General features: G+C 42.7%; 2 long non-coding RNA genes across 6 annotated transcripts in view; one reads left to right on the top strand and one right to left on the bottom strand.

Annotated features, from left to right (window-relative positions):
• LOC307210877 overlaps window positions 1-12022 on the top strand; it is a 63530-nt gene that overhangs the window by 31056 nt on the left and 20452 nt on the right. Inside the window, exons 4-5 of one of the 5 annotated variants that reach the window (XR_013836192.1) lie at window positions 6029-6062; window positions 6806-6847. The exons of 3 other annotated variants lie outside the window; for them this stretch is intronic. This is a non-coding gene — a long non-coding RNA (uncharacterized lncRNA). The remainder of the gene's footprint in view (window positions 1-6028; window positions 6063-6805; window positions 6848-12022) is intronic. One more of the 5 variants, XR_013836193.1, reaches the window with a different exon arrangement.
• On the bottom strand, window positions 310-2546 carry LOC307211035. The gene is made up of 3 exons (XR_013836252.1): window positions 1837-2546; window positions 1223-1408; window positions 310-471 (listed from the first exon to the last, which is right to left on the bottom strand). It is a non-coding gene; the product is annotated as an uncharacterized lncRNA (long non-coding RNA).

The following is a 12022-nucleotide window of genomic DNA, read 5'->3' as shown; positions in this document are numbered from 1 at the left end:
CTACCAGGGAAATGCATAATGCCTGCAGGGGCTCTCTCTGCATTCCCGGCTGCCAGACTGGCAATGGTTCCTCTGCTTTTTCTTCTTTCTTTTTAATGACCCGGGAGCAGTCTCTACCAGCCATTTGCTGTAGTTTATATAAAACGACATATTTGCTGTAGTCTACGGGGGGCGGGGGGGGGGCGGGAGAGCAGATAAGGGTTACTTTGCTGGTTAAAATAATAATAAGTTATACTTTGGTTGAATTCAGCGTATGAACATTTCAAGAAGCTTAAATTATTTCTTTCTTTAAAAGTTTATTTGGTTTTTTGGACGTAACACACAAACAGCAATTGATAATTATATAAGTGTATATCAACAAACACAACTCTTACCCTTAGAGGAACAAACACTAGAGGTGTGCAAAAGATTCATATGAATGCTGGGGGCCTTTGAGGGATCTGGAGGCATCTGCAAGGTAAGCTGAGGTCCCTACAAGATAGCCATGAGTTGGAAGAAATTAAAGAATAACAACATGAATACAGAGTCATACATGTGCAACTGAATCTTCATGTACAATGCTTTGGCACCTCATGAAAAGCCAGGGGCTAAACTGGAAAGGGTAGGAAAATGAACAAATCTAACAAAGAAAAATAAAATCAGCAAAATAATATTTAAATATGCAGTTAAAATAAATCCATGGCATGTTTCTGGTACTGTCTATACACTCTGATTCTGTGCTGCTTCTGTAACGCTAGTTGCACATTGTGGGGGGCGGAAATATTCTCATATCCAGTGGGTGAACATTGCAGAGATATTACCTGTGCATGCAAACAAATTCAGGGGGAGGAGAGCTATTACTATCAGTGGTGATGGCCAAACCAAGTATGTCTCTGAATATCAATCTGGGGAGGAGGAAGCAATTGGGGAGGCTGTCACTTTCATGTCTTCTTGCTTGGGTGCTTGTTGAAGGCAGAGCTGTCCACTGTTGGAAACAGGATGCTGAACTAGGTGGAGCTTTGGCCTAATCATACAGGGCTGCTCTTATAATATTCCCCTTGTTCTAGTGGGACACGTGCTGGTGCACATACAACCTTAATTTAAGAATATAGTGTTCTGAGATTGCATTGTTGAAGGAGGCAGGCAAGTTTCTTGATAAGTTAGTGTCCCCTAAGTATGGGCCGTTAGGGTAACAAAGGAAGTAGCTGTGTCAGAGGGCAAATGGGTGTGCCCTGTCCTTCACCTGGCTGGTAGTTAGAAGGATAATGCAGTTGTGTGAGACAGCTGGGCTAGGAGCCAGCAGAAGATTGAGAGTGAGAGGCATGCTTTACGCCTGCTTGAATCCAAGGCTGTGGCTATGGGAGATGCAAAACCTTATTGGGGCATTGATCCTGTGAGGTCTTCCATCATAGGGTCAGGTTGTATATATCTGTAAGTAAACAATACATCATAAAGCCACCACAGTCCGCTGACCCTCATTCCAAGGAAACTGAACCCCATCACACTTGATATTAGGGTAGCGTGCAACCAGTGCTTTTCTGTCAGGGGTACTCAAGGGTTCTCAGTACTGGCACCTCTTTTTGTTGCTAAAAAGTGTGGCACCTACTGTAGCAACTTTTTGGTGTGTACCAGCACCTATTTTTCTAGGGGGGAAAGTACTGTGTGCAGCAATATTTATTAGGCATCCTTGCCAAAAGGAAAAAAAGAATCTGCATAAGGCAATCTGATTTGATATGTTTCCTGCTTCTAAGAAATGCCACTGCCAGCAAAATCACCTGTTTAGAAGGGAGCATAAGTATGGAGGACACTTTTAAATAGTGAACTGGCATACAAAGTACTGTGTCCACTCAAATGTACCTTCCACATTTCATCAGCTCAGCCTTGGACACTATTTCCCTGCTTAATGGTGCCTTCCAGAATTCAGGATCTCAGACATCAGGAATTTCCAGCTCTGGTTTTGGTTCCTCAGGGGAGGTGGTCTGAAGGATTGGCACAACAAATGCTGCAAGGCAAACAAGGCAGGAGCATTCCTGTAAACAAGATGATCCTTGCACATTCAGCCTTGCGTTGCAACACGGGATTTTTCACGTTGTTCTAGTCTTAGGTCATATAACAAGTGTCACTTGAGAAGAATGGGGGGGGGGGAGGATGTAATAGGCTAGCCATGTGTCTGGTAGAACCCAGTGTTAGACGTGACTTCTCCAAGGAAAAAAGGCTTTAATAATAAGCAAGTGTATCAGGTTTCTCAAAACACACTGCTAGGGTCATCTGAGCAGCTGGCAGGGATACGAGCTCTGTGACCTGCCTCTGAACCTTTCAAGCTCATTTCCTGTCAAGCGTCAGGCCCAAGAGGACAAGCAAAGAGCTGTTAAGTTCTTCTCTAGAGTTGTCTCAAATTAGAATTCCAGTAATGGCTTGAATTCCATTCCACTTGTCCTCAACTGGCCACTTTCAGTTCCTGTGAAGTTTGAATTGTATGGCATAAGCTGTTGTGGGGAAGGACCTTAGCTTAGTGGAAGAGCATCTGATTTGCATGCAGAAGGTCCCAAATTCAATCCCTGGCATCTTCAGGTAGGACTGGGAAAGACCCAGGCTAATATAATATAATATAATATAATATAATATAATATAATATAATATAATAATATCACACACACACACACACACACATATATATACACACACATACATTATATGTTTTTACTGATTTATTTGCATTTTTGCTTTTGTATTTAATGTGGTTTTATCGTATTTCCTTTTGTTTTCAACCTGTTCATTGCTTTGGAAGCCTTTGGGCCAAAAAGCAGTATATAAATGACCAACGAATGAATGAGAGTTGCTGCCAGTCTGAGCTTAGATGGGCTGATTGTCCTACATCTTTGGGAGTTGCAAAGGAGGAAGAGGTCACTAGGTCCCATATTTCAAATAACAACCAGATACAAGTTAAACTGGAGATGGTCACAGACATGCTCAGAGACATCACGTTGACCAGCAGATGTATATTCAGATTGTCTGGAAGTGGGCAGGAAAGTTTAAGGAAGTTAAACATTTTAACACTTACTAGGGATATTTGAAGATCCTCGCCCAGCACAACCTGAATGGCAGACAGATCATGTTCAAATGCTCTTGTAATCACAGCCCAGTTCACTGTTCCCATTCTTGCCTTCTACAACCTTCATTCTCCCCAGAGTCACATGCTGCCTTGCTAACTGTGTGTGCATCTTGTCATCTTCCAGATGTGTGGGCACATTTGGTACTTTACCTACATGTATGGCTGCAGGTTGAAGCTATAGAACAGTGGTGGTCAACAGGTTGGCAAGCAATTGTGTCCCACCCCAGTCCTCTCTAAAGGTAAAGGTAAAGGTACCCCTGCCCGTATGGGCCAGTCTTGACAGACTCTGGGGTTGTGCGCCCATCTCACTCAAGAGGCCGGGGGCCAGCGCTGTCCGGAGACACTTCCAGGTCACGTGGCCAGCGTGACATCGCTGCTCTGTCAAGCCAGAGCCGCACACGGAAACGCCGTTTACCTTCCCGCTAGTAAGCGGTCCCTATTTATCTACTTGCACCCGGGGGTGCTTATTGTTATGCAGAGTTTAAAAATCCATCTGGGATTAATTTAATTTCTGTGAATGTTATTCTATTGCAGGTACACCAGCTGAACCAGCAAAGTGAGGGCAGGGGCCATAGCTGAATGGCAGAGCTTATGCTTTGCATACAGAGTCCCAGGTTCAGCACCTTCCCTCTTCAGCTTAAAGTGTCAGGTAGAGTCAATGGGCAGGACCTCTGATTGCTTGACACATTTGAGATAGTTGCTGCCAGTTAAATAGACAGATGAGGAAATGGCCTGATCTGGTATAAGACCATTTCTGAGGGGCCTAGCTATTAAAAGCTGGACCCTTCAGTCAATTCACTTGGACAGTTCACTTCCCTCAGCTTTAACCACTGGTTTGTGACCTGTAGAATCAGCTGGCTTTCCTAGCCTGGTCCTCCTGATGGAAGCCGCCTACAGAATATGTTCAGTTAGAACAGGAAGTTCTTGCATCTTCCTTTACTGGAAGCAGTTCGAAATGGCAAGACAACTAGATGAATTTACGTTGTGTTTTGTTAAACTTCACTGAACTGTGTCCACCTCCAGCAATTCATAAGCAAGAAAACTTCCACTGTGTCCTAGCCTGTCTTGGGGCCCAGGATGCACCATGGTGTGATAGAAGCTGCCTACAGAATATTTTCAGTTAGAACAGGTTTTTTGTTTTTGTTTTATACCTTTTTGCACCCCTTACTGGAAGCATTTGGAAACTAGATGAGCTTGCATTGTATTTTGTTATTGAGCTGAGGCCACCTTTGGCAATTCAAAAACCAGAAAGCTTCCACCCTGTCCTAGCCTGTCTCAGGGCCACTATGTAGCACAGTGCAGTGGATGCTGCCTACAGAATATTTTCAATGAGAACAGGGTTTTGTTTTTGTTTTTAGCATCTTACATTACCAGGAGCATTTGGAGACTACTTCTGGATGAACTTGCATTTTATTTTTTTAAACTCTTCACTGACCTGAACCCATCTCCAGTAACTCAGAAACAAGGAACACCTCAGCCTTGAATTTTGAAACAAGGGCCTGTTTAAACAAAGAATGCTTTAAAAGGAGAATATATCTTTCAAAAGATATTGGGATACAGTTCAAATGCATTTTTTAAAATACATGTAATGCATTATTGCTGCTTTGCTTGTGGGACATGAAGGATGCTACCCTGATTAAACAGGAGCTAACTAAATGTTAATGAAAAAAATAAATACTGAGGAGGAGAAATAAACATTCTGTTGAAAACTAGATGCCTAACACCTGGTGCATGTTCACTTGGAAATAAATGGCACTGTAGTTAACGGCGATTACTCCCAAGTAAGTAGGTATAGAATGGTGCTCTAAGACATGAGTAGGCAAACTAAGGCCCGGGAGCAGGATCTGGCCCAATCACCTTCTAAATCCGGCCCGCAGATGGTCTGGGAATCAGCTTGTTTTTACATGAGTAGAATGTGTCCTTTTATTTAAAATGCATCTCTGGGTTATTTGTGGGGCATAGGAATTCGTTCATATATATTTTTTCAGAATATGGTCCGGCCCCCCACAAGGTCCGAGGGACAGTGGACCAGCCCCCTGCTGAAAAAGTTTGCTGACCCCTGCTCTAAGAGATAAACAGTACAAGGAAACCATAATTCCTTTTTCTCTAATTAGTGCTTAATGTAATGCATCTTATGGAGTTGAACCTGTAGTCCATCTAGTTCAGTATTATTTGCCCCACTTGGCAGCAACTGTCCCAAGCAGGTGAAGAAGAAGATGTACAGAACCTAACCGGATTGGCAGTGGACTCTTACTTCAACACCTGTCAGTGGGACAGTGTCCTCCACTACACCTGTTAGCAGCAAGCTGACATAAGGGCCACGGTGGGTTGCATGATGCCCACGCTTCTGTCCTCCGGTACCTCGTTGCTGTTCCCTGCAAAGTTGTGGATAACCAACAACAGGTTATCAATAATGCCACAGAGGAACAACCGCCCTTGTGCTTGTTTTCCCCAAAACCATAGTTCCACCTCCCTCTTGTGCTCCACATGCATATCCTTAAATGTCCACTCACAGAGAAGTCTCAGAGACTTCCTGGAGCTGTTTCTCTCTATCTATCTTTCTCCTGTGGTGGCCAGTCTGCTGTGTGCAGATCACAGCCAATCAGAAAAAAATAACTCTGGAGAGTAGTTCCCACCCCCATCTCCAAAGGGATTTTTTTTTTGTAAAAAAAAAAATAGCTCACAAATAGGTAAGAAAAATTAAATAGGGCTGGAGGGTGTCGTGGGCCTTTATCATTTATCCATTTATATCCTTCTGTTCCCTAATCAGGGCCTATTAAGTAATGTAAACTTATGGGTTGCAGTTGTGGAAAGAGCTGCCCTGCCAATCAGGTGTGTATAGTTGCATCTGGGCCAATTAGGTGCTTGCATTTGCACTCTGTGGCTGTTAGACTTTTCTGAGTTTGCACTGATGTGTGACGGTTCCCTTATTCTTAGAGCAAGAGGGCTATCGAAGTAGCGGCCAGCAACAGTAAGTGTCTTTATTATATTTTTATTTTGGTTGTAACAATGCCAGACCCAGGAACTTATTGTATTATGAGTAGAAGTGGCTGAGAGGCAGAGCTCAGTGTAGGAAGAGGCAAAGGAGGTTGCTCTTCTCTGAAGCGAAAGGGCCAGAGGAGGTGTTGAAGGAAACTGGAAAAAGAGATAAAAGGTTACATTAAACTGGCATACAAAGGAAAGGCATAAGAGAGGAAAGATGTTGTAAGAGAGGAAGGAAATGTAAAAGCACCAGAAAAGAAGAATGAAAGAAACTGGCAGTGGTTTTTTGGAGTGGGGTGGGGAGGATAAGGTACTAGTAGAGAGTGAAAGACAAATGGGAGAAGAAATGATAGGAAATTAGTAAACCTACTGAGAGACATGTGGTGATAGGAAGAAAAAAGGCTTAATCACATTACCTCCAGAACAAATGTTGGCATTTGTGGAAAACTGAGGTAGGGAATTTGTTTCCATAGGGAAAGCACTATGGGAAAGAATCTAGCTATTTCCAAAGATGGAAAGATCAGTAGACAACGATGTTAGTCAGCTAATTAAGCCAAGCTCTGCAGCTGCCACCATTTTGAAACTAGGTCCACACCACCATTTTCTGACTAGTGGGCCTCAGTAACTTCCAGCCACCTTAAGTAGGCCTGAAGATAGAAAATGTGGGAACCTCCACAGTAGAGTTTGCTTGTGTAGCTGTTTGCAGGCTGAGCAAACTTTGTTCCTTTACAGGTTTCTCTTTGCCTGACCCCCAAAAACTCCACTTCAAGGAAGGTAGCTATTCAGTATTTTGAATTGAATCTCATGCATGTTTGTTTTGAACTAAGCTCACTGGGTTAAATGGTGCTTACTCCAGAGACTGTGTAAAGTGGTGCTGGCTGGGGCTGATGGGAGTTTTAGTCCCAGGTTTGGGAATGTTGCCTTTTCCTATACACACCAAGGGTGGCTGTCTTGCGGCCTTCCAAATGTTGTTCGACTCCTACTCCCATCCTCCCCAGCCAGCATGACCCATGGACTACAATTCCCATCATCCCTGACCAAGGCATCTGGAGGCCCACAGGTCATCCAGTATAAATTTATGCTTGTTTACTCAGAAGTAAGACTCTATCAGTTCACTGTGACTTGTTCCCAGGAAAGGTGATAGAGGACTGCAGTTTTACCCACATTGTAAATTCCCAGTTGCTGGATATTATGTGTGAGAGAGTGCCATTGCAGTCAGGGCTATTCTTACGTTGTGTTCATAAAACACTTTCCATATCCATCTGTGTACACAGTAAGCCTTGAAATCACATTGGAAGTACATTTCCCCCTCAAAAAATTATGGGCATTGTAGTTTAAGGGTTGCTGGGAGTTCTAACTTTGTGAGAGGCAAACTACGGTGCCCAGAATTCTTTGAGTCAAAGATTGTGCTTTCAAGCTGTAGGGTGTGTGCAGCCTAAGGAGGGTTGGATACAGTCAGATGTGCTTGGCTGTATCCATTTTCTATGGACACAGCCTGTGTTTCTAAAAGGATGGGATGAACTTGCACTGTGGAATCCACCCTTAGGTACAATGGCCTCTGGTACCCTTCAAGTATTTTATACTGACTGCCAGCATTTTGAGTTAAGTTAATATATTTGTTTATACTGTTTTCTTCTAAAAACAAAGAGTATTGTGTCTTGTGTCCCTTAAAGACCAACAACATTGTTGTAGTATAAGCTTTTGTGACCTGGACCCTACAGCATTACAGTGGTGCCCCGCAAGACGAACGCCTCGCAAGACGGAAAACCCGCTAGACGAAAGGGTTTTCCGTTTTGGAGGCGCTTCGCTAAACGAATTTCCCTATGGGGTTGCTTCGCAAGACGAAAAAATCTTGCGAGTTCCCTCGGGTTTTTTCCGCTTTTTCCGCCCTTTTCCTAAGCCGCTAAGCCGCTTATCAGCTGATCCGCTGATAAGCCGCTTCTCAGCAGATTGCTAAAAGCCGCTAGACCGCTAATAGCGCTAATCCGCTAAGCTGTCAATGGGCTTGCTTCGCAAGACGAAAAAACCGCTAGACGAAGAGCCTCACGGAACGGATTAATTTCATCTTGCGAGGCACCACTGTAGATATATGATGTGTACCCTCATTTGGCATGCCTATATATGGGAATAAAGAAAAACTTATGTAAGCAGTAGGGGCAGAAGGCTAAGAAATGTGAGAAGCAGTCAGTGACATTTCTAGGTAGCTTGAACTTGATATATGTGAATTTTGCCCAGAAATATCATAGAGTGTACTGCTTGCATCTCGTGGCCTTTTTTGTTACCATTGTTTACAATTATGTATTTTACCTTCACACCCATGTACATGTACAGTGGTACCTCAGGTTACATATGCTTCAGGTTACATACGCTTCAGGTTACATACTCCGCTAACCCAGAAATAGTACCTCAGGTTAAGAACTTTGCTTCAGGTTGAGAACAGAAATTGTGCTCCGGTGGCACAGCAGCAGCAGGAGGCCCCACTAGCTAAAGTGGTGCTTCAGGTTAAGAACAGTTTCGGGTTAAGTACAGACCTCCGTAACAAATTAAGTACTTAACCCAAGGTACCACTGTATAATCTGCCAGTACTTGGGGCAGCTGTTGAAATGAACTCTAGACCACAGCAAATCTACAAGTCTTTACTGACCATAGGACTGTGACTGTGCAAATGTCATAGTGGGACTTATTTCTAAGTAAACATGAATTAAATAATTCTGTTGATCTGTTGCAACAAAGACTAAAAAATATTCACATTTCTGGAATGCAGTGACACCTTTTTATTTTTATGTGTGCCTGGATTTAAGCCTTTTCCCCACTGAATACTGTATGTTGTAGTCCAACGCTTACTATCTGAAGGACCACTGATTCTTCATCCCTGGTATAGACCTGTGGTGAAGCAAAATGTTTTTTTCATAGAATCATAGAGTTGGAAGGGACCCTGAGGTTCATTTAGTTCAACTCCCTGTAGTGCAGGGAATATGCAGCTGTTCCATACAGGGATCAAGCCTGCAACCCGTGTAGTTAGCACCATGCTCCTGTCAGCACCATGCCACTGAGCTATCCAGATTGAAGCTGAATATATGCCTGAATATATATCCTGTTCTCACCCCCTTTTCTGGTTTTGTTTTTTTCTAAGCAAGTTATAATACAACATTTGGAGGACCACAGGTTCTTCATCCCTGGCATAGACCTGAATCACTTTCTACCTTTGTCATGCACAAAATGGTTTATTAAAATTTTGAGTGTATTGGATCCATATGAGGCAGATTATCTAGATCAAGATTGAGTTTAAGGTCTGGTTATGGGTCATAGAATGATTAGGTTGTCTTTGTTGATGAGCTATACCTGTAACTAGACAAGTGATTCTGGATTAGCTGACTGGGATGGAGTTTGGAGGTACCAGTTTACATTGGTGCTTGCCTTACTTAGAGGGTTGACGGATATGGTGACCCCCAAGATTACATTCTATGCTAATTAGCACACATATGAAACCTTTGGGTGATGTCATTCAGGCGCTTATGGACTTATCATCAACAATATACTCACTTTGCCTCAAAATGGAATGTTGGAAACTTGTTAGTCAATGCTTATAAATGGCTTACTGGGAAAATTAGGATTTGGGGAATTCTTTCAGGCATATGAAATGCATTGAAGGCAGACAAATGAGGTCAGCCCATTTTAGAAACTAGTGGTCTGCTTTCACACCATGATGTTTGAAAAGATCGTTCCTGAACAAATTGAAAACAAGGGATGGAATTAGACACAGATGGGTTCCACTGACAATGCCAGATAAACTGTATTGTGAACACTTTCACAAGGGACTATTACATAAGATGTGGATTGCTGACAATTTATAGAACAGTCCACTGCATGTTGGTAGAAAATTGATATTTCTGTTAAATAGCATGGAATGAGAAGTGCATTCACATGTGGCTATATAGGTTTAGATGACAAAGACCTCTTAATAGAGCAAGTGAACACTGATTTGCTTGTGATGCTCAGGAAATAAACTGTTTGACACCCTGGCTTTTGGTCTGTAGCACTCCTTGGGGATCTGATCTGTTCCTCATGCAGATGTTTTGTTGATGACTTCATGCAGGTGTCCCATGAGTGAGTGGGGAGAAATGTAGCTCAGTAAATGCCCAGTTTGGAAGTGGCCTTTGTTCATGTACAGAGCTGAATAATGAGCAAGTGAATTGACACGTGTCCACTGCAGAATAACAAACATTCAGTGCTACAAATGTTAATGGGGTGTACCACTGTGAACACCAAAAGATGCTTGCCCCATAAAGTATCAAGTGCCCCACCATTTCCCAGCCATGCGTCTTTATGAAAGAGAATGTTAGATTTTATGCATTGAAGGTTTTATGTGGTGAATTCCTTCCAACAAGCAACATTTGAGCACCGCAGAAAACCACCAGTGGTATTCAGCTAAGTTTTCCCTCACAGCAGTTCCATTGAAAATAGTGAACATTGTTAGGTCCATCAATTCCAGTAGGTCTACTCTGAGTAAACCTTAGTTGAATACCACCCCAAGTTTCAATATTCTCAGTGTTTCAGCTTATTCAAAATAATGGATTCCTACAAGAAAGTGTTGTCTTCAGTGCATAAATTGTGGGGTTTGTAAAAGAAAAAAAAACCCCATTCAAACTGAAGATGACTGCTGAAGCCAAGGACAGAACATTTTTGTGGTGTCCCATCCCTATGTCTTGACGTTGCTGCGGCTGCTTGGATAACAGACTCATTGGCTTTAGTGACCAATGTAAATAGAAAAAAATGACCCAATAGAGAAACTGTTACAGGAAGTAAGCATAGATGAACCATAGTGAACCCAGGACGACAGACAGAAAGTTAGATATATTGGCATGTTTGACTTGGGAAATACAATTTGATGCCTTAGTTCTATACGATGCATACTAGACTCATCATAGTTTTGAATTAGAGACTGTGTGAGTCTGTGCCAGCACTTGCTCTCCGTTAATTTCCAGCAGTTTTTTTGTTTGTTTTATTGAATTTTACATTATTATTTCCTCCCCCACAATTACATCATAGCAAATAATAACAGATTAAATTTCCCACTTTCCTCCACCCTCCCCTTGACTTCCCTCAACTTCCCCTTCTGGTTTTTTTTACATATGAACTTGTCCTGCTTACAATACTATTTCCAGCAGTTTTTTGAATATCACTCTCCTCACACACATTCGCTCACTTTCTCCTCTCAGGCTTTATAAAACTAGAAGAGTTGTGAAATTACTGTATTTTTCCGTGTATAACACCACCCCATGTATAAGACGACCACTTTTGGGAGTCCAAAATTAAGAATCAGTAGTTTAAAGTTGTTCAGCTTTTGCTGAGCATTTTTGGAAAACCACTGACAGATGCTGGATGAGATATGGACTGTACCAGGCCTTACTCTGTTCAGTGATATTAGAGCATACAAAAATTCACTATGGTCATACTTTTAGTTTAATAGAATATGCCGCTGGATGCAGTATGTAGTGGGTTTTTTGTGCTTGGGATGGGAGCTGGAGTCCAAAATCAGGAGGACACCACACTGGCAACCAAGGTTCAGGTTTCCACTTGGACGCAAACTTCTCTCTGAGTGATTGAGCCAGTCACTCTCAGCCTAACCAGTCTCACAGAACATGTATTCTGCCTTGAGGTCCTTGGAGAACAAGTGGGATAGAAGTGTAGTAAAGCAGAGGGTCTGAACAAGAAGAGTCCCAACTACAAACTTCTCTATTTTGAGGAAGGGTATTAAATTTATTAAGGGACACGAGTGGCGCTGTGGGCTAAACCACAGAGCCTAGGACTTCACGATCAGAAGGTTGGCGGTTCGAATTCCTGCGACGGGGTGAGCTCTCGTTGCTCTGTCCCAGTTCCTGCCAACCTAGCAGTTCGAAAGCACGTCAGAGTGCAAGTAGATAAATAGGTACCACTCCAGCGGGAAAG

This window comes from Podarcis cretensis, assembly GCF_951804945.1.
Source record: "Podarcis cretensis genome assembly, chromosome: 1".
Lineage (NCBI taxonomy): Eukaryota > Metazoa > Chordata > Lepidosauria > Squamata > Lacertidae > Podarcis > Podarcis cretensis.
The sequence above is the reverse complement of the archived record's forward strand: the minus strand, read 5'-3'. Positions and strand labels throughout refer to the sequence as shown.